The 20,168-nt window shown below is 41.4% G+C and overlaps 1 pseudogene; it reads right to left on the minus strand.

Annotated features, from left to right (window-relative positions):
• The window catches only part of LOC111525563, a 19,325-nt pseudogene extending 3,410 nt beyond the window's left edge, over positions 1–15,915 (minus strand).
• Positions 15,916–20,168: the final 4,253 nt, after the last annotated feature.

The raw sequence follows: 20,168 nt of genomic DNA on the forward strand, positions 1-20,168 counted from the left end.
AGAATAGAATAGAATAGAATAGAATAGAATAGAATAGAATAGAATAGAATAGAACAGAATAGATCAGAATGATCACAGTCTGCAGGGTTGTAAGGTAAAATTTCTTGCTCTACGTCATGGGCCAAAGAAAACTTGCAAAGCTCTGCCATGGAGAACAGCATCTGTCTTCAACTTTTGTATCTTCCACAGCCCAACACCAATAAGCTCCTCACCATCAAAACATCTAACTGGGCAAACAGAACTTTTGGTGGGTTTGAGTGGCACCAAGCTTCAAGCTGCATTAATACTCTTCCCAATCACTGACATACAAATATGGAGAATTTGGTTATTTATCATCATTTTCTGCATATCCATACTATTCCAAGACAATCCCAATTTCTGGCTTTTTGTTCTGCTCTTCCATAAGCAAAATCATACTGATGATGTCGTATGTCCTGAGTTTCAGTTTGGAAAATATAGTCCCTGATTAAATCAATGGGCATGGAATAAAAACTTCAATGTCTAAATGGGCTGGGTAAGTAGAATCAATGAGTGAAGTAAGCCAGAAATAACAAATGACTAAAACATGGATTTTATAGGAGATATATACATCTTTTAAAAGTTAATAATAACATTAAAAAAAGAAAATGATATTGTGCTGGGCAGAAGAAATTAGGTCTTCCATGGACTGAATTTTATCCCTTCAAAATTCACATATTGAAGTCCTAGCTCCCAATGTGACTATATTTGGAGACAGGTCTTTAGGAGGTAGTTAAGGTTAAATGAGGACATAAGGGTGGGGCACTAATCCTGTATGACTGGTGGCCTTATGACCTTATTATAGAAGAAAGAGATCTCTCTCTCTCTGTGAACATGCACCAAGGAAAGGCATGTGACCACATTGCAAGATGACAAATGTGTACAAGCCAGAAAGACAGCCCTCACCAGGGAACCAAATTAGCCAGCACCTTGATTTTTGAGTTCCCAGCCTCCAGAACTGTGAGAAATAGATTTCTGTTGTTTAAGTCACCCAGGCTTTGATCTTTTGTTACAGCAGCCTGAGCAGACTAATGTGAAGCCTTAGCTTGGATATGCCCAGGGCCCTCCAGAGGGCAACTTCAGGTTGAATGAAGCCCTGCAGATTGAACAGAGCACAAACTCATTGGGGTAACTACCTGATGTCATTTAAGTATCAATTCTCATCAGGGCTCTGAAGTCCCTGGACAATCTGTAACAGGATATTCATTCATTAAACAAATATTTCAAGGGCACAAGATTGAAACTAGTTTGACTGTGAGTCAAGTGGGCCAAAGAACAGCTACTTGGAGAGCATAGAAAGAAAATGTGAGCAATTCCAGAAGAATGGGTGATCTCCAGAGTTTCAGGATGAGCATCTAAGCTCTCCCACACCCATGGGCCTGGGAAGAGATTGGCATCAGCAGGGCGGGGACCGTAGCATGGGCTTTCAATTTCATCTTCTCATCCTGCTCCAAGTCATTTTCTCTCCTGTTCTAGTACAATTCAAATATTATTTGATTTAGGCCTCATAGTTTTCAGAATTTCTTTCATTTTTTTCAATAATTATATTTTTAAATACACATCTAGGTACACTGGAGAAGAAAAGAAATGAAAATTCTTGTGTTCTTGGCACTTTTCGTTAGGTAGACAATAAACAAAGTAAGTAAAAAATGTGAGATGGCAGAAGGCCATAATATACATTGGTAATATTGTTTGAGAATATTAAATTCTGCTAAATAAGAAAGCAACTGAAATAAGTGAAAGTCATGTTTAAGTATAGGAAAATCAGTTAGCAGCATGAGAAACAGGTTAGAAAGATCAAGTGGAGCATCCATACACACACAGGGACAGGAAGGAAGGGCAGCGCCAGGATACCTGGGATTCACAACACTGTAATATATATGAGACACTCGATATTCATGAGTTCTTTATTTGGCTACGCATTTGTGAAATTTATTCTGACCTTGAGTGACCTTTTCCCCCCAAAACCAAATAGAATCTTGGCTGCTCAGCAGGTTAATTGGCAAGCACCAGCCACACCCATGTGCTGGAACCTCATACTGTTTCCATCTGCTGAGACTCCATGGTCAAAAGTTTAATGCTGAGCCGGGCACCGTGGCTCATGCCTGTAATCCCAGCACTTTGGGAGGCCAAAGTGGGCAGATCATCTGAGGTCAGGAGCTCGAGACCAGCCTGGCCAACATGGTGAAACCCTGTCTCTACTAAAAATACAAAAATTAGCTGGGCATGGTGGTGGCCACCAGTAATCCCAGGTACTTGGGAGACTGAGGCAGGAGAATCGCTTGAACCTGGGAGGAGGAGTTTGCAGTGAGCTGAGACTGCACTGGGACAGAGTAAGACTCGGTCTCAAAAAAATAAAAAAGTAACTTGAGTGCTGGTCCTAGTGACTGCTAGTAAAGGCTGGTGTGGTACAGAAAGAAACAGACATCTGAACATCTTCCTGGTTAGAGTTTTTACCCATTTGTGTGCTGTGTGAGGCATGTTAACTCACCCCCACTTCTCTAGCATAAATTTTGAGTCAATTTAATAAACCATGTGATTCCATCACTTTCATTTGATCTGTGATCCCTTCTGGGAGAGTTTGCCTAGTTGTGGACTCAGAGGCTGCCATTGATTGCAATGAAATAATTTCCCACATGGCAGTGATTTAAAAAAGAAAAAGTATTAAAGCATCCAAGATAAAGCATGGAAAGGTGATAGATGGGTTTCCATTTTAAATACAATGCTCAGGGAAAGTCTGATTGAGAAGGTTCCATTTCAGCAAAGACGTGAAGGAGGTGTGGAAGAAAGATATGTAGCTATCTTGAGGAAGATCATTCCAGACATAGGGAACCACAAATGCAGAGGTTCTCAGCCATGAGTTTACCTGGGCAGCTCCAGCAACAGGAAGGAGGCCAGTTTGGCCACGTGGAGTGAGCAGGGTGGCAGGAACTAAGTTTGAAGTCACACGGGACCTGTCCCTACAGGCCCTATAGGTCATTGGAGTAACTTCGGCTTTTACTCTAAGATGGTTTTCCCCTGGACAGGAAAGTGGTCAAATTTATATTTTTATGTGATCAGTCTGGCTGCTGTATACCAGAAGGGAATAGAGAAAGATTGTGGAGGTCAATTATGAGACTACAGCAATGATCCAGATAAAGATGACCATGCCTCAAATCAAAATGGTAGCAGTAAACGTGGTAAGAAGTGATGAGACTCTGGATATGTTCTGAAAGTGAAGCCAATGGGATTTGCTATTGGATTGGATGTAGGGAGAAACAAAGGGAGGAGTCAATGATGAATCCCAGGATTTGGGCTTTAGCAGCTGGAAAAATGGAGATGCCACAAATGCAGGAGGGAGAAATATGGGAGAAGTTAGTATCATTTTACAGAAGAAGGAACTGAAACTTAAATAACTTATCCATACTCACATAGGAAATGAATAATTCAAGCCAAGAATCAATTCAAGTCAAGCCAATTCCAAGCTCACGTGTGTGTTTTCTGTCTCTTAAGTCCCTGAGAAGAGTATCCAGGGAGTAATGGGAGTTGAGTAGATGGGGCTCAAAGGTTTCACAGAGGAAAACATGCAGCTTGGCCTTGAGGGGTCTGGACCAGGTCTGGGAGAAGGGCAGGTATTCCAGACAGAAAGGAGCATGGATAGAACTGAACAATAAATAGTGTAGGGAAAATTGAGAGGTTTGAAATGTCACTTTAAAATTCTGTAAAGCTATCTTATTCATGTGAAGATAGGGTCACATTGCAGCAATTTTTCAATATGTAGTCAGTGGGTAGCTAACCCAATTACTGCTAGATGTGGGAATACAATGTTTTCACTGTGTGTTTATTATTATGCAAATAAGTATGCACAAAGACGAGGTCTGCATTGCCCCTCTGTTGAGGAGGAGGCATTGCCCAGATGCTGTGGACAATGCACCAGAGTGATGCAATGAGGCTGGTGCAGGGACAGTAGAAAGAAGCTGGAATGGGCAAAGGCTTCTGCCTGGTGAAGAGCCCCTGGCACTGCCATGCACAGGAAGCAAATAGAGAGGATGAAATCCCTTCTGCCTCCTTCTGCCTTCCACTCTCTCCTCAGCATCCTTTGGGGCAGAACCCAACAGGCAACCGACATGGAGATAACAGGGATGTCAGAGTTCAGCCCAGCATCAGAAAATTGAGTATAAACAGCTTAGTCTGGAGCTGAGAGACACTAGGGTATCAACCACTAAAGCAGTAAAATAGGTATAATAATGCCTGCCTTAAAGGACAGATTAGATTATATGTATGAAAATACAATGTGCTTTGTATTGAAAATAACATTATTGACAAAGGCTATGGAAGGTTTATTGGATTGGTTGTAAAGGATCGAACTGATCTATAGGATGTTGACATTCTGCTTTTTAGCCACTAACTTGTATATACGTAAGCAAATAAGGTAAACTTAACTTCAAACTTGAGCCTTCATTTTGGAAAAGTGTCAAACTGCTTTGCTATAGACACTTGTAACCAGGGTGAAAGATGTCCAGTGCCCTGATTCTAATGACTATGTTTGTAAGAGCCCCTCCCCCCGATATGTAGGGCAATTTTCCGATTCTGGAAAAATCCCATGTCCTAGCTCTGGGAAAGGAGCTATCTCAGACTTGCTTCTGTTCAACAGGGAGCCTGAAAGAAGCTGGATTATTGGATGAGTTGCAATTGGGAAAAACCATTTTGTCTTGTGTTTGTTGTTTATGGTAGACATTAATGTTTATATTGACTTTTTTCAGAGTAATTTTGCCACATAACTTCTCAAACACGTTATATTTCCATTTCTATTGGTTTGTTTCACAGAAACAAATCTTGTATTAACATGTAGTTGATCTCCAAAACCTTGCCTCTGAATTATGACATTTATCTTTGAGAATTGTTACTTTTGTTTTCCAAAGAGACCTTCACTTTGTATTTCATGAGATTCTGTGTGTTACAGATTATATTGACTTACTAATTCTACAAATAATAATTGAGGGCTTACCATGTGCCTGATCCAATGCTAAGCGATCAACCAAAAAGTGATTGTCCTTGCCTTCATGGAGGTTATAATCTATTGAGAAAGAGATTATATATAAACACAAGAGATAAATATATAAACACACAAACACAAAGGTTCTATATGAGGAAGGACTCTGTGAACTGGGATGAAGAGCATAGGAACTGAATTTAGCATATAAGTTTAGAAAGGTCTACCAAAAAAAAAATATTGGAATTACGACCTATAGGACATGTCAAGCCCATGATAGGTAGGTGGATGTCTTGGCAGAATTGAAGGTAGAGGAGAAGACTACAAAATGGTCAGTCAGTACGGCTGAGATGCAGTGAGAGGCCTCGGTGAGGCTAGAGAACAGCCAGACCCTCCCTGCATGCATTTTATTCTAAGGTCAACAGGATGCCTTGGGGGACTTAAAAAATTGAGTGACACATTCTACTTTGACTTTTGGGTGGAGAATGGATGATGGTGCATAAGTGGATGGAGGAGTTTAATTAAGAGGATTCTGCAGTGGTCCAAGCAGTAACACCCTGTGTCTGTCTCCAGGGGTGGACATTCACGTAGAGAGAGAAATTATCATGGCTTGAACTGCGGGAAGAGTGGTAAAGATACATTGAATTAGATTTGAGCTCTATTTTGGAAATCTGGTCTGTAAGATTTGGTTATTGATTGCATTTAGAGGAGGATATTCCTGGGTTCCTTGCTTGAGCAATTGAATGGATGGATAAAAGAGTTTCTGGATGAATGGACTTGTGACAAGAGAAAAAATGAAGGAAAGAAAGCCAAAAGGGATGTCAGGAGTGAAAAGCTTTGTACAACCAATCAATATATACACACACAATCAAAAGAAATGCACTCCCGTATAAAAAGGGCTCATACACAATAATTAGTGGTAACAGACTGACTATGGAAGACAGTATATATCCTTTTATTAAAAACTGAAATTTCTATAGCAACAACTTAAAGTAGGGCCACTAGTTTTTCTCTACAAAATTACCTTGGTGAATTCACTGCCATTTAAAATAATTAATGCCTCTTGGCTTTAGAAATGGGAAAAAATCTCTAGGGACAATTATTTAATACAAAATTTCAAGGCTTATAAAAGGTAATCCTTTGGTGTCAAGTTGCTCAACACAAAGTCATAGTTATTACATCTTGGAGAATAAAGAGCCTTTGATAGAGATGATCTGTGATTTTTGAAGATCATATTGATTCAGAAAATGGTAGAGTCAATATTGGAATCCAGGGGAAAATAAGAGTTGGAATTCTTAAATAAGTCAGGACAGATGATCAGAATCACCTGGAGACAAAACTATCCACTTTCAGGTTTCAATAATCCCACCTGGCTGTCTACACTCCCTAGAGTCATTGAAATACTGTTCCATGCTTTAATTTAATTGTTTGGATATGGTCAAAGGCTTTGTAATAAACTCTAATTTAAATAGATCAATAAGATCATAATTACAGGTACTCCTTTAATAGTCTTTACTGTAGACTCTGAAATGACAGAGAAAAACTTTCTATGATAACTAACAGCCAAAACAAAAACTAAAACATTCTAATCTGATTTCAAAGATATTTCCCACTGTTAATCATGATAGACCAAACCATTAACTCATAATGGGGTAAGGCTTTAAACATAGAAACTGTCACTCACTGAACCTGACTATAAAATAAGTGGCTTCTAACATTTTATTTTCAATATTGCTCGGCTTAACATAGATTATTTGTCACATGAAAATCTCAGCTGATGATGCCTGCAGATGAAAATAGGGTGGTAAGAGTTTGACCTTTGACATAGTAAAGCTCTGTTTATGGAGACACTGCTTAATGGTTCAGAACACAGACTCAGGGCTTAACTATCTGGGTTTGAACTCCAACTGTCCCCTCTTACCACCACCAAATTTCTACCAGTGTGATCCTCACTAAGTTGACATCAATACTCTGCACTTTGGTTTCTTCATCAGCGAAGATAATAATCTACCCAACCCTAGGGTCTTGTATGGTTTAAGTGAGATGATTTTGTCTAGAGGGTTTATGACGTGCTCTCTCCATGTAAGTACTAACACTCTGGGTGACTGTGTAAGAGGTGGTGTTTGTTTGGGTTTTAGCTCTTCATAAACCAACCACAGAAAGATGTGGTGCCTTGATATGACCAAATGTTTGTACTGAATTCTTTTTCAAACCATTCCTGGCGTGTATTAGAATCTAACCATAAACAATTTGAAAAGACCTGCCTTTCAAAAAATTTGATGTTATTTGGATCCTTTTGACCCTGCTATTCTTAACTTAGCTGATGAATGATATTCACATTCAAGGTGCTTATCCCATTTAGGTATTATTCAAAGAGCTTGGAAAAGCAATAAATGGTGGCTTATATTTTAAGAAAAAATTTTATATTTATCATGGCAGTCATATGCAGAGCACTTTGCAAGCCTTATAGCAGAGATGCAAAAATCTTAAAATATGATTGCTTAGGCCAAAGTAGCCTATAGTCTTATCAGAGAGGTGAATATATATTCAGAAGATAAATTGAACCAAGCTAGGTGGTGGCAGTATTAAGTGTAACTAAAATTAAAGTTTTCCAGTCTCAGATGCCAAATTACAATGCTGGAGTTACAGCCTTCCAGTTACTTTTAAGCCCCATGGATATGCCAGAAACAGAGAATCCTCCTGGGGCCTGAGACAGTAGGTATGGGCAGGAGAGCAGGTCTTAGAGAAGAGGCTGCTTTTGAATTCCATCCAATGGTGTGGCAGTGGTGAAGAGTCTACCTACTTTGCTGGCCTTGGAAAGTAGGATAAATATCAGGGATATTTCTTTAGTATACTCTGAATTTTAGGAGCTTATTATCTCATCAAGGAGATGAGTTGTATGCCTCCCAAAACTGATCATTTTATTCCCTACATAAAGCCCATTAATGTCTTTCAGGACAAAACCACAGTCCTTAGCAAAACATACAAGATATTGATGACTTGTTCCTGTCAGCCATAGTTAGGGGTGCTTTCATCTGCAAGTAATAGGACATTCAATCAGCAGTGGCTTCAACTAGTGCTTCTTAAGCTCTAGTAAACCTTCCAATCACCAGGGCTTCTTATTAAAATGCACATTCTGATTTAGGAGGTTGGGGTAGGGGCCTGAGATTCCGCATTTCTAACAAGTTCCCAGGTGATGCTGATTCTGCTGGTCTAAGATAAACCTTGTGAATAACAAGAGCTTAAAAAGAGCTTTAAAAGATGGAGTTTTCTGGCTCTCATATAACAAGAAATCCGAAAGTTGTTCTACACTTGATTCAGAAGATCAACTATGTCAGTGCTCTGGGATTGGCAGATCAGGGAGTGGTAAACTATGCCCCTCAGGCCAAATCTAGTCCAGTGATTGCTTTTGTAAATAAAGTTTTATTGGAACACAATTGTTTATGTATTGCCACTAAAATGTTGGAGCTGTGACAGAGACCATCTCACCCACAAAGCCCAAAATGTTTACCTTCACCTGGCCCTTTATAAAAATAGTTTGCTGACCCTCAGCTTAGACATCATTATTTGCCTCTGATCTGGGCACCTCTCCTCTCTAAACTCAGTGAGGACTCTGTTAATAAGGAAGAGAGGGAGGAGGGAGCCATGTCTGCAACGTGACTCCTCTCACATCGTGCCATCTTCTGATACAGACTCACCTTGCAGCCATGGCAACCACAGGCAGTTCCCCAAAGGCATCATGCTTCACTGTGGCTTCAGAAAATGCCATGTGAGTTTTGAGGACAATGAGATCAGAATGTTTGCCTTAAACAATATAAAGGCTTAGAGGCTGGGCAGGTAACTATGGGCCGACACGGAGGTGGCCTCAGGTTCCAAGCTAAAGCATTTGGACTTACAAGTCATGGGGGTGGGCAGTGGCAACCTTGGGGATTTGTAAAGCATAGGGTCAGTTTAGTGTTCTATGCATGTAACTCTGAGAATACTGGGCAGATAGCCTATTTATTAGTCTGTTATGACTGACATGAAATGCCACAGACCAGGTGGCTACAACCACAGAAATTTAATTTATCACTGTTCTGGAGGCTAGAAGTTCAGATCAAGATGCTGGAAAACTCATCCTAGTGAGGCCCTCTTGCTGACTTGTAGATAGCCACCTTTTCTCTATGAGCAGAGAGAAAGAGTAGTGTCTCATCCTCTTCCTATAAGGACACAAGTCCTATCAAATTAGGGCCCCATCCTTATGATATCATGGAACCACAATTACCTCCAAAAACACCACATTTCCTAATACAGTCACATGGGATTAGAGCTTAAACATATCAATCTAGGGATGGACAGGTACATAATTCAGTTCATAACAGCTGCTGGAGGGAGAAATGTATGCAAGGAGACAAGTTGGACCTACCCATGAAATATTAGAGACTGAGAATACAAGGTCTGATCTAGAAAATTGGGTTCTAAGAGTGGAAAGGAATGAATGGGTGACAAAATAGAGATTGTTTAAAAAAAGATCAGTAGGTCTTGGTAACTAAATGAATTCAAGCAAAGAGTGATTGTGTCTGACAGCTGTGTTTAAAGCCTAGTGAAAAGGGAATGGAATCACAATTAACAGAAAAATGAAGATGTGGGGAACAAGAAAATCTTTGGGCTAATGTAATGGTTTGGGATCTATTTAGTCTGAGGTGAGGTTATCCAGGTGTATTTGGAGGACTGTTAATTCTTCTTCCCTGAAGTAAATGCTATCTAACACACCTTTTATCAAGAAGTTGTGAATATTGAATTGTTTTTGAAAGTCATTGCACCCTTTCCTTGAGACTCATGTAATTATGTGTAAGAATGAATGTCAGGTTCTTCATTATCTATCCCCAATCCTGCATATCAGGATTTAAGCCAACTTCTCTTATTCTGATCAGTCGGGATGTAGTCATCACCATGACATGTTGCACATAGGATCCTCTAAAGAAATAGTGGAGATTCATTCACACACGCATTCAAGCAATAAATATATAGTAAATATACAGTTCTGGGCACTAGGAATTTTTTTTTTTTTTTTTTTTTTTGGCAGTTGCAAGATTTAATAGAGTGAAAACAGAGGTCTCATACAAAGAGAGGGGACCCAAAGGGGGTAACCATTGCCGGCTTTAATGCCTGGGTTTATATCCTGATCCTTGTCCCTCCCCCTGTGCTCTCGGGTGATAGATGATTGGCTATTTCTTTACCTCCTATTTTTGCCTAGTTAGCTTTTTAGTGAGCTCTTTTTACTACCTTATTGGTCAGATGTGAGCTAAGTTGCAAGCCCCATGTTTGAAGGTGGATGTGATCACCTTCCCAGTTAGGCTTAGGGATTCTTAGTCGGCCTAGGAAATCCAGCTAGTCCTGTCTCTCAGTCCCCCCTCTCAACAGGAAAACCCAAGTGCTGTTGGGGAGGTTGGCTGACGACTGCTCTAACTGCTTCCTGCTGAATTGGGGCGTAGTGAGGGTCATGCAGTTGAGATTTCCTTGGGAGGGGTGCCTTCGACGTCATTAACATTGGAGCATGGGCTAGAGCAGGCCAGGCCAAGAGTCCGCAGTAGATCTTAGTCATGGAACGCATCTGGGGCTCCGTTTGAAGAAACATTTGTTGTTTTACATCTTCGATTCTGGAAGAGACAAACCTAACAAGGAGGTTAAAGATACAGGGATTGAAATGTGTGGCCTGCAGTGCAGGGGATTATTTCTTTGGCACACTTCACAGGCCCTGAGTATCTGCTTGATAGTTTTGAAAAGGCCTGGTCCAGTAAATAATGATTTGGCCATCTGATAGGTGCTGTCAATACCCAAGTGAAAGGTCTGGTGAAGGGTTTTAAGTAATTTCCATTGGTTAGCTGCAGGCAAAAGTATTTTCCCTTCTTTGGTGGCTAGCCATCCTGAGGGAGGAAACTATGTCCTCGTGAGGTTCCCCTTTCTATTTCTCCTGCTAAGTACTGGGGCTTGGTTTCCCAGAAGGGATTACCCCATACTAGGGGTCCTTCTATAAGCATTTCTACTAGAGGGTCCTGCCTTGTGGCTCTTTTGGCTTCAATATCCGCTTGGCGGTTCCCTTCTATTTCCCTTTCCTTTCCTTTCTGATGATCCCGGCAGAGTAAGACTGCCACCTCTTTAGGTTTCTGTACAGCTAATAATAATCTCCTAATGGCTTAATGATGTTTGATAAGTGTTCCCTCATAAGTTGGGAATTGCCTTTCTCTCCATATTGCTGTATGGGCATGGAGGACTAGGTGAGCATACTTAGAGTCTGTGTGTGTGTGTGTGTGTATATATATATATATACACCGTTTTTCCTTCTCCTAATTCTAGTGCCGAGTGAGTGTTATTAGTTGTGCCAGCTGAACGCTAGTTCCTGGAGTGAGGGGATTACTTTCAAGTTATCACTGACCACTGCATACCCCGCTTTTTGAAGTCCTTTTTCTACAAAGGAACTTCCATCAGTATACAAGTTGAGACGGGGATCAGTCAAGGGAACCTCTAGAAGGTCCCTTTGAGTGGCATAGATTTGAGCAATCACCTATTGACAGTTATGTTCTATCTTTTCTTCATTGTCTGGAAGAAACATGCTGGGTTAAGAGTTGCGTAAGTACTGCATAAGTATGCAGTCGCAGCACTGGCCCTTCAATTAATAGAGCCTGATATTTAAGTAAAACAGTTGTCTGACAGCCACAAGTCTCCTTTAGCAGTGAGTATGCAGTTTACATCATGAGATGTCCACACAGTAAGATTTCTTCCTTGTATCATTTTAACTGCTTCAGATACTAAGACTGCTACTGCCACCACTACCCATAAACAATGAGGCCAACCCTTTGCCACTACATCAGCTTCCTTACTCAGGTATGCCATGGGTTGCAAGCTAGTCCCTTGGACCTGTGTAAGGACTCCTAGAGCTATTTCTGTTTTCTCTGTGACATATAAAGAAAAGTCTTGCCCCGTTGGTAAGCTTAACCCTGGGGCTTGGGTTAGGGTCTTCTTTAGGGCCTGGAAAGCCACTTTCGTTTCAGGTGTCCATCTTACTAAATGGGCATTGGCTTTCTGAGTTTCCTTAATTAGTGTATATAATGGTCTGGCTATTTCGCCATGCCTGGGAATCCATATTGGGCAGAGACCTGTTATGCCAAGGAACCCTCTTAGTTGCTTTACAGTTTTGGGATAAGGATAAGCCAGTATAGGCTGGATACATTCCTTACTGAGGGCCCTGGTGACTTTGGATAATTTTAGCCCTAAGTATTCAACCTGCTGTAAGCAGAGCTGAGCCTTTGGTTTGGAAACCTTGTAGCCACAAGTGGCAAGGAAGTTTAAAAGCGCTTGGGTGGCTTGATGGCACAAGGTTTCTGAATGGGTGGCTAGAAGTAAATTATCCATGTACTGAAGGACAAGACTGTCCAGTATGAGAACTGGCTCAAGTCTTGGGCTAATGCCTGGCCAAATATATGGGAGCTATCCCTGAAAGCTTGGGGTAAAATAGTCCAGGTGAGTTGGGACATTGAGTTCGAAGGATCTTCAAAAGCAAACAGGAATTAAGAGTCAGGATGTACAGGGATGCAGATAAAGGCATCCTTAAGGTCCAGGACTGTAAACCACTCTGCTTCCTCTGGTATTTGGGAAGGCAGAATATAAGAGTTAGGTATAGCTGGGTATAGAGGGACCAACGACCTCACTGATAATCCTGAGATCTTGCACTAACCTCCACTGTCTGTTGGGTTTCTGTATTCCTAAAATTGGAATATTGCAGGGGCTATTGCATGGTTTTACTAGGCCTTGGGCTTTTAGGTCCTTAACAATCTTTTGGAGTCATTGTTGAGCCTCGGGTCTAAGGGGGTACTGCTTTGGTAGGGAAAGGAGGTGGAATCCTTTAGTTTAACTTGAACAGGATGGGCATTCTTTGCTCATTCATATTGTCCTTCTGTTGCCCAGACTTCAGGATTAATTCCTTCCTCAAGCAGGGGACAACAAACAGGTGTTCCTTCTCCTATGTTCAGGTGTATAATGGCCCCTTGCTTTTGCTAGAATGTCTCTCCCTAACAAGGGAGTGGGGCTTTCAGGCATAATTAGAAAAGCATGTGAAAAGAGTAAAGTTTCCCAGTCACAACTTAATGGATGGGAGAAGTATCTAGTGACTGGCTGTCCTAGGACCCCTCAGATAGAGACAGATCTGATGGACAGTTGTCCGGGACAGGAGAGTAAGACTGAGAAGGCCACGCCAGTGTCCAGGAGAAAGTTAACCTCCTGGTCCTCAATGGTAAGGATACCCAGGGCTCTATGAGGGTGGTGGGCTGGCATTTGCCCCGGGCACCCCGAGTCCTGCTGCTGAATCATCTGGTTAGGTGGCTTCTGACTCAGAGGACCTTTATCCCCTGGGGCAGCGGGCCTTACAGTGATTGCCTTGCCTTGACATAAGGGGCATGGAGGAGGGGCAGCTTATTTCTATTCGGACAGTCTTTTTTAAAGTATCCTTGTAGACCGCACTGGAAGCAAACCCTGTTAGGTATTTGATTTGTCTGGGCACTAGGGATTTAAAGGTGTCTAAAAAGGGCTAACTTTAGCAACTTTGAAAGTGAGCTTAATAGTTCTGTTTTAAAAGTGCTTACTCATTTTCTCATGTAAGCTTTCACTTTCTTAAGTTTTCTTTAACTATCAGGAAAGAAATGAGACAGCATTCTGAGAAGGATCTAGAGGTGCCACCACGAACATTCTGAAGGAGGCTGATAGAGGGGACAACCCACCAAGTCTGGGAGTTGACTTGACAGCCCTGCCCACGAGAAGTTGGCTAAGACAGCACAATAGAGATGTGGCCTGAAGATTGGGGCGCAAACACAGCACAAATTTATCACAACCGAGTCTTAAATTTGCTTTGCTTGTGAAAACCATGTACTCACATACCAACAAGAACTCACCCCAGCTGGCCTAAGCTAAGAATCTACAGTCTTATAAAAAGAGCAAGTCAGTAAAAAGACCTTCAGGGTCCTTCCAGCTGTTTCCTGTGATTTATCATTTTTACAGTATAGACACTTCAAAATACTTTTTTAACTTCATGCTATGAATTTCAAAAACATTTAAGGGTAACTTCTGTCTTTGGTGGGATATAAGACCACTTGTTCCACTGTGCTTTTTCTTGGTTGGCTTTTATATTTTCTTTCATGCATGCCCTGTTTTCCAGTAAAATAACACTATCCCGGGGCCTTTGACTAGCTCTACTTTTGAATCGACTAATATTTGCTGTTTCCATGTGGCAGATGTGACCTTAGGCCAGGTGCTGTGAGTTAAACAAAGATGAATGAGACTTGCACCCTGCCCTTGAATATTCAAACCAGCCAAGGGTTGGTGGTTAAACTCTGGACTCAGATAGACGTGGAGTGGAATTCCGGCTTCTCTACCTACCAGCTTGGGCAAGTTATTTACATTCTTCTAAATTCTCCCCCCCTGCTTTTTTCCCCCACAACTGGGCATGATACTATCTACCTCATAGGCTTGCTGTGAGGATTAATTAAATAATAAAGTGTAGTGCCACATGGAAAGTGAATACTTTAGCCTTCTCGTTATTCCTATTATCATTATTTCCATGGGGAAAAAGATGTTTGGACTTTTCCTTCTGAACCTTCCCTCCCTTTCTTCATTCAACCTCTTAACTGCACAGAACTCTTCTGCTTTCTTTTAAGAGAAGAGAGAAAACCACTCTGATGAAGATCCGAGATGTGAGTATAACCTTGACTTCAGATGGACACAGACAATAGGAAATGATGTTATACCTCTGTTTAATCTGCGTTGGTCTTGTTTTCATCTTCTCATTTCTGACCTTTGAGAATCATTTGTTGTAGAAAATGACAAATAACATGATCACGTCGCTGATGATTAGTCTCTAGGCATTCACTCAATAAATATTTATTCTGCAGTTTCTGGGTGCCAGGCCCTGATTCAGTGCTAGCAACAGAGTGGTGGACATGGCAGCCATAGCCTCTGACCTCATGGAACACACGACCCAGCAGATGTCAAGCACTTGCCCAGCAGATGTCAAGCACTTGCCCTGGAAGTAAACATAGGGGAGCTTTGCCTAGGCAGTCAGGCACACCAGGACCTTCTACCGTAGTGGAAGTACCATGTGCATGGTGAGTCCCCTGTGCATGGTGGCAACTCCTAGTTGCCCAAACTGGAAACTCAGGGTGAAATAAATAACTGAAAGCTTGCAGATCTACACAAGGGATTAAATAGTAGAATATTGAAATCCATTGATATCACTGATTTTAAATTGAAAAAGAATTATAAAAGAATGTGGGTTAAGAGATGGTTTAAACCTCTCCAAGCTATTTTACAGCTATAAATGTTAACACAAAAGATATAATAATCTGATAATGGAAGATAATGGCTGATATTTCCTGTGCCTTCCTCCAATCCACAGGATGACCCTGGAAAGTAAACTATGAATTTGGATTCAAACCAATGTGGTATGGTTGGAGAGCATCAACTTCATCAACTGGATACAATGGTTGGAGATGTTCTGAATTTGCAGTTAGCAGGGTTCAGCTGGACTCCATGAAAATGGTAGTTCCATTGGTCACAGGGTCTGCAGTGATTTCATATAAAAATGGCAACCCACTGCCTAGCCGTCTGGCAATTATCTGATTGCTGTCCCTTGAGATTCAGGAAGTTATGATGGTGAACTCACAGCTGAAGATGGCTGGATTAGGGGTGGGGGACTGAGGCCTGGTATTACACCCATCCTCCAAGTGGAATGAGTCTGGTGGTGGGTCAGGTCCTGATTGACCATCAGAGAGCATGGCAGGCTGGTCAGCCATGCGACAGCTTGTGAGAGTGAAACCGTAACACAGAGAAGTAACAGGGACTCTTTGAGCTCGTTCCCCTTGCTTCCATTGTGCAGGGAGCTTGGCAGGCACCGTCATGTGGGCCAGAGTGGACACTCAGCAAAACAGCATGCACTTGGCTTCTAAAACTCACTCTGCCAGCTCCTGATTTATGAAGGTAATGGCAAAAGACCTGCTCTCTCTCAGCCTCTGTATCCATATCCCTAAAATGAGGGGGTTGTGTTGAATGATGCTGAGGAAAGTTAGGATCAGATAAGGTGATGAGAAACTCTGTTCCTCTTCTGTGTTCCCAGACACCTTAACCAGACACCAGGGAGTCATGGGAGATGCCTCACTCCTTGTTTCTCACCTGCTGTTGTTTCTACCTCCTAAACCCATCCCTTCCTCTCCTTCCCAAGTGTCCGCCCTTATGTCAGGCTGTCTTGTGTCTCACCTGGATAAACAGATTCCCAGTGTCTCACTTCACCCTCCTCATACCATCTCCTCACTCCACCATGAAATAGTGAGAATGCATTCTGTCTTTTCTCTCTGCATCACCAGTGTCAAGCACGGTCATATGGAATAACCTCCCCTCAAAAAGTTTGATGGATGAATAACTAGGTAGAGGAATGAATTAATTAAACCTTCTGTGCAAGTACCATTTTTATAAAATAGTGTCTGAATGTGAGCTGCTATTCTCTGCAGTTCAATAAGCATAAACATTTATTATACATTTGGCACCATGCTAGGTACTGGACATGTGAAGGTGAGTTAGCTATAGTTTCTGACATTCAATTACCACCCAGTGAGCAAGGTGGGCTGTATTAATTAGGGTTCTCTAGAGAAACAGAGGCAACAGGATAGATAGATTGATAGGTAGATGGGGATTTATTTTAAGGAATTGTCTCATGCAATTTTGGGGGCAGGCAAGTCAAAATTTGCAGAGATCATCAGGCTAGAGACTCAGAGAAGAACTGATGTTGCAGTTCTAGTCTGAAGACAGACTGGAGGCAGGGTTCCCCCTTCCTTAGCGGACCTCAGATTTTTTCTTTTTTCTTTTCAAGGCCTTCAACTGATTAGATGAAGCTCACCATCATTATGGAGAGTAATCTGCTTTGCTTAGTGTGCTGATTGAACTATTAGTCATATCTAAAAAATACCTTCACAGACATTTCTAGACTGATGTTGGCCTAATATCTGAGCACCATAGCCTAGGCAATTTGACACGTAAAAACTATCACACAGGCATATAGGCAGATGATGATAACACAATACATACTATTGCATTTCTGCAAAGTAAACTAGGTCTTTCTTTTATGAGAAGTTTTCTATACACTTTGGCATTCCAAAGCTAACGTTTGTGAATTGCTTTCTCTGTATATGCCATGCACTCTACACGGTGCATTCATAAGCATGGCTTTGATCCCTACAACAATCTGTGATGTGGGTATTCTTCTTGCCTTTTAAAAGTGAAAGAGATCCAAGTAACATGCATGAGGTTCCACCACTGATGTGTAGTGGAACTGAGATTTGAGGCCAAGCCTCTGCACTACTCCAAGTTCAATAATCGTTGATCTACATCATGATACTTTAAACAAACATATCTAGCTTGAAGCTTAGCTGTTCCTAAAAGAAGCACTTCTTCAGCCAGGAATACTGTAGTATCACTAGATTTTGTAATGGGAATCATTTCCCCCCTGCCCACCCACCAAGCCCCACCACACACGTACACACAAGGATGTGAATCAGTGCTCCCAGCTCACTTCCTATTGGCTCTGAAGCTGGGAGAGGACCATGATTGGCCACAATCTTATTGGGTCATGTTGAATCAATAAGCTGAAAAGGAAGCTTCCCAAATATCACCATTATGACTGAGTTTTTGTCACACACACTAAAAAAATTGTCTCCAATTTAACTCCAAATTAACTCCAAGCCAGACACAGATCACATAGCCGCTAGTCTTTCTCAATAGACAAGACAGAATTGTTGGCACTAGATATATTTGTTAACTATTTGCTCAGTATATAAAGAATATTCTGCTTTAAACTTGCCAAAATTAAGTAGGAAAAGAACTGCAAATGAAAAATACATTGTCTCTGGAGCACTAACTTTTAACAGGAAAGCAAAGACACATGATATGAATACATGAATACAGTAATTATTTATTAATAGCCTACTAGGCGCCAAACAATGTTGGCCTTCCAAGGAAATAAAATGAGTAGAAATAATCTCATATCTCAAGGATGCACACAATGGGGAAAAAGACAAGTGATATTAATTGAGTGGCTTTAATATGGCAGTCATTTTACCTCATTTAATCCTAACAATCCCATGAGATAGATAGCATCATCCCTTTACACAGAGGGGGAAATTTCATCTTTGCGAAATGGAGTGACTTGCCCGAGATCACACAACTGGTAAATACTGATAACCTAAACCAGATCTCTCTCTAAATCCAGAGCTCATGAACCTTCCACTGATCACACTGCAGAGAAGATAAAACAAATACATAAACCACTATAGCTAGCATGGACATATAACACCAAGAAGGGGTCAAGTAAAGTTTGAGGAATCTGGAAATGTTATTGGAGATGGTCTTTAGAAAGAACAGATGGTATTTTTCAGGCAGAGATGAGAAAGAGCATTTCAAAGGAGAGGAAAGAGCTGGAGCGAGACTTGGAAGGAGAAGTAGAAGAGGTTTGGAGGATAAGAGTTGGAAAAGCTTTCTTGGCATTTTAAAAGCAGGATAATTCTCCTAGAAGGGATAACTAGTATAGATTAGAGTAGAGCAGACTGGAAGATAAGGAAACTGGGTGAGAGATCCTTGCAAGCATCTTAGAGAGCACCTGCAGGAATGGAAGGAAAGACAGATTTGAGGGACATCACAGAAGAGGATTGTAGGGTGATTCTGAACTGAAGATGGACCAGTGAGTTCAGACTGATGCAGAAGAATGAAACCAAAGGCAGAGTCAGAGTAGGTGACCAGGTAAAGGTCATGCAGTAGAGGTCTCAATTAAGATGAAAGACAAAACAGAAAGAGGGAAAGAGGGAGGCAGAAAAGGAAGGGATTTCCGAATGTGCCATCCTGAAAGTGGAGTCGATCTGAGTTGTGACCAAGCATAAGGTGTGGCCTCCTGGGGAGTGGCTGAGACAGGGCTCATCCAAATGGAAGACACCAGAAGATTATGAATCTGGAAGTCACCAGGAAATCTGGTAGTGAGTTACATGGAAAGGATGTCAGTGATGCAGAGACTGAAACCATGAAAGAATGTGAGAAAAAAGTCTTCAGAATTAGAAGTAACAGGGTAGAAAAGGACAGAAAAGTCAAAAGTTTACATCAAATCAGAAAAAATGTGTTGTCTACAGAATGGATGATGCATTATCCTGTAATCATAGTGAGCATTTCCATTGGAAAAATTAATAATAATGGGCTCTTACTTCTTCTTTCTTAGGGGAAAATGACATATTAGGCATATTCTGCATTTTTCATATTTGCTAGCAAGGAATGTCAAAAGAGGCAACTGGTTCTATCAGATAACATTGAAATGTCTCACTCTCACATTTCCTTACCTGTCCTGTGACACACCTAGCCTGCATAAACCCAGTGAAGAAGAGAAAGATCAAAGTTGAGCAAATTCTCTTCCATTTTTGCTGAGTCAATCACTTGCTATCACAGGAACAGGCATGCATGTTTAAGGACACCCTGCCCATCTGTATCACTTGTAATGTCAAGTTGAATGAGCAAAGTGTTAGTTCATGTAATGTGGAAGAAGACATGCAGCCTGGGTGAATAACTTCTGATCAGCACGAAGTGTAAGAGAAAAGTCTTTCCAGCATGGAACTGAGCTGCATTCCAGCCCCATGACATGGCATCAGGTTTGGCAACTGGGTCAGCAATTGTGCTCCAGTTGTTGCTTCTATTATCTGCAGGGTTTTGCAAGCCTGGAACTTCCACCCACCCAAAGTAGACTGCCGAAGCTTATCCAGAGTTTGTTAGTGCAGAGCTCATTGTGTTGTCATGCATTATCTAGTTTAGGCTTGATTCCACTGTCACATAATCCAAGGGAAAATGAAGAACTCCGTGGACTGATCTCCATTTAATTTCAATTTTTCTATTGTTAGTGCTCTGCCTGCTAGGGAATTCCAGAAAGTGTTGCTTAATAATTACAAGGTAGGTCGTAACAAAGAAATGAATGGTGTAGCTGTCAGTCATAAGGGAAGACTGGGAAAAACAGCCCTGGTTGCTGGCAACTGACTAGATGCATTTGCTTTGTGCTGACATTAGAATCTCATTTGGAAGCAATGTGGGAGGTCAGTGAGTCCAGCTACTCTCTCAGAGCAGCAGCATTGGA

This window comes from Piliocolobus tephrosceles, chromosome 5 (genome assembly GCF_002776525.5).
Source record: "Piliocolobus tephrosceles isolate RC106 chromosome 5, ASM277652v3, whole genome shotgun sequence".
In the NCBI taxonomy this organism is placed as follows: Eukaryota; Metazoa; Chordata; class Mammalia; order Primates; family Cercopithecidae; genus Piliocolobus; species Piliocolobus tephrosceles.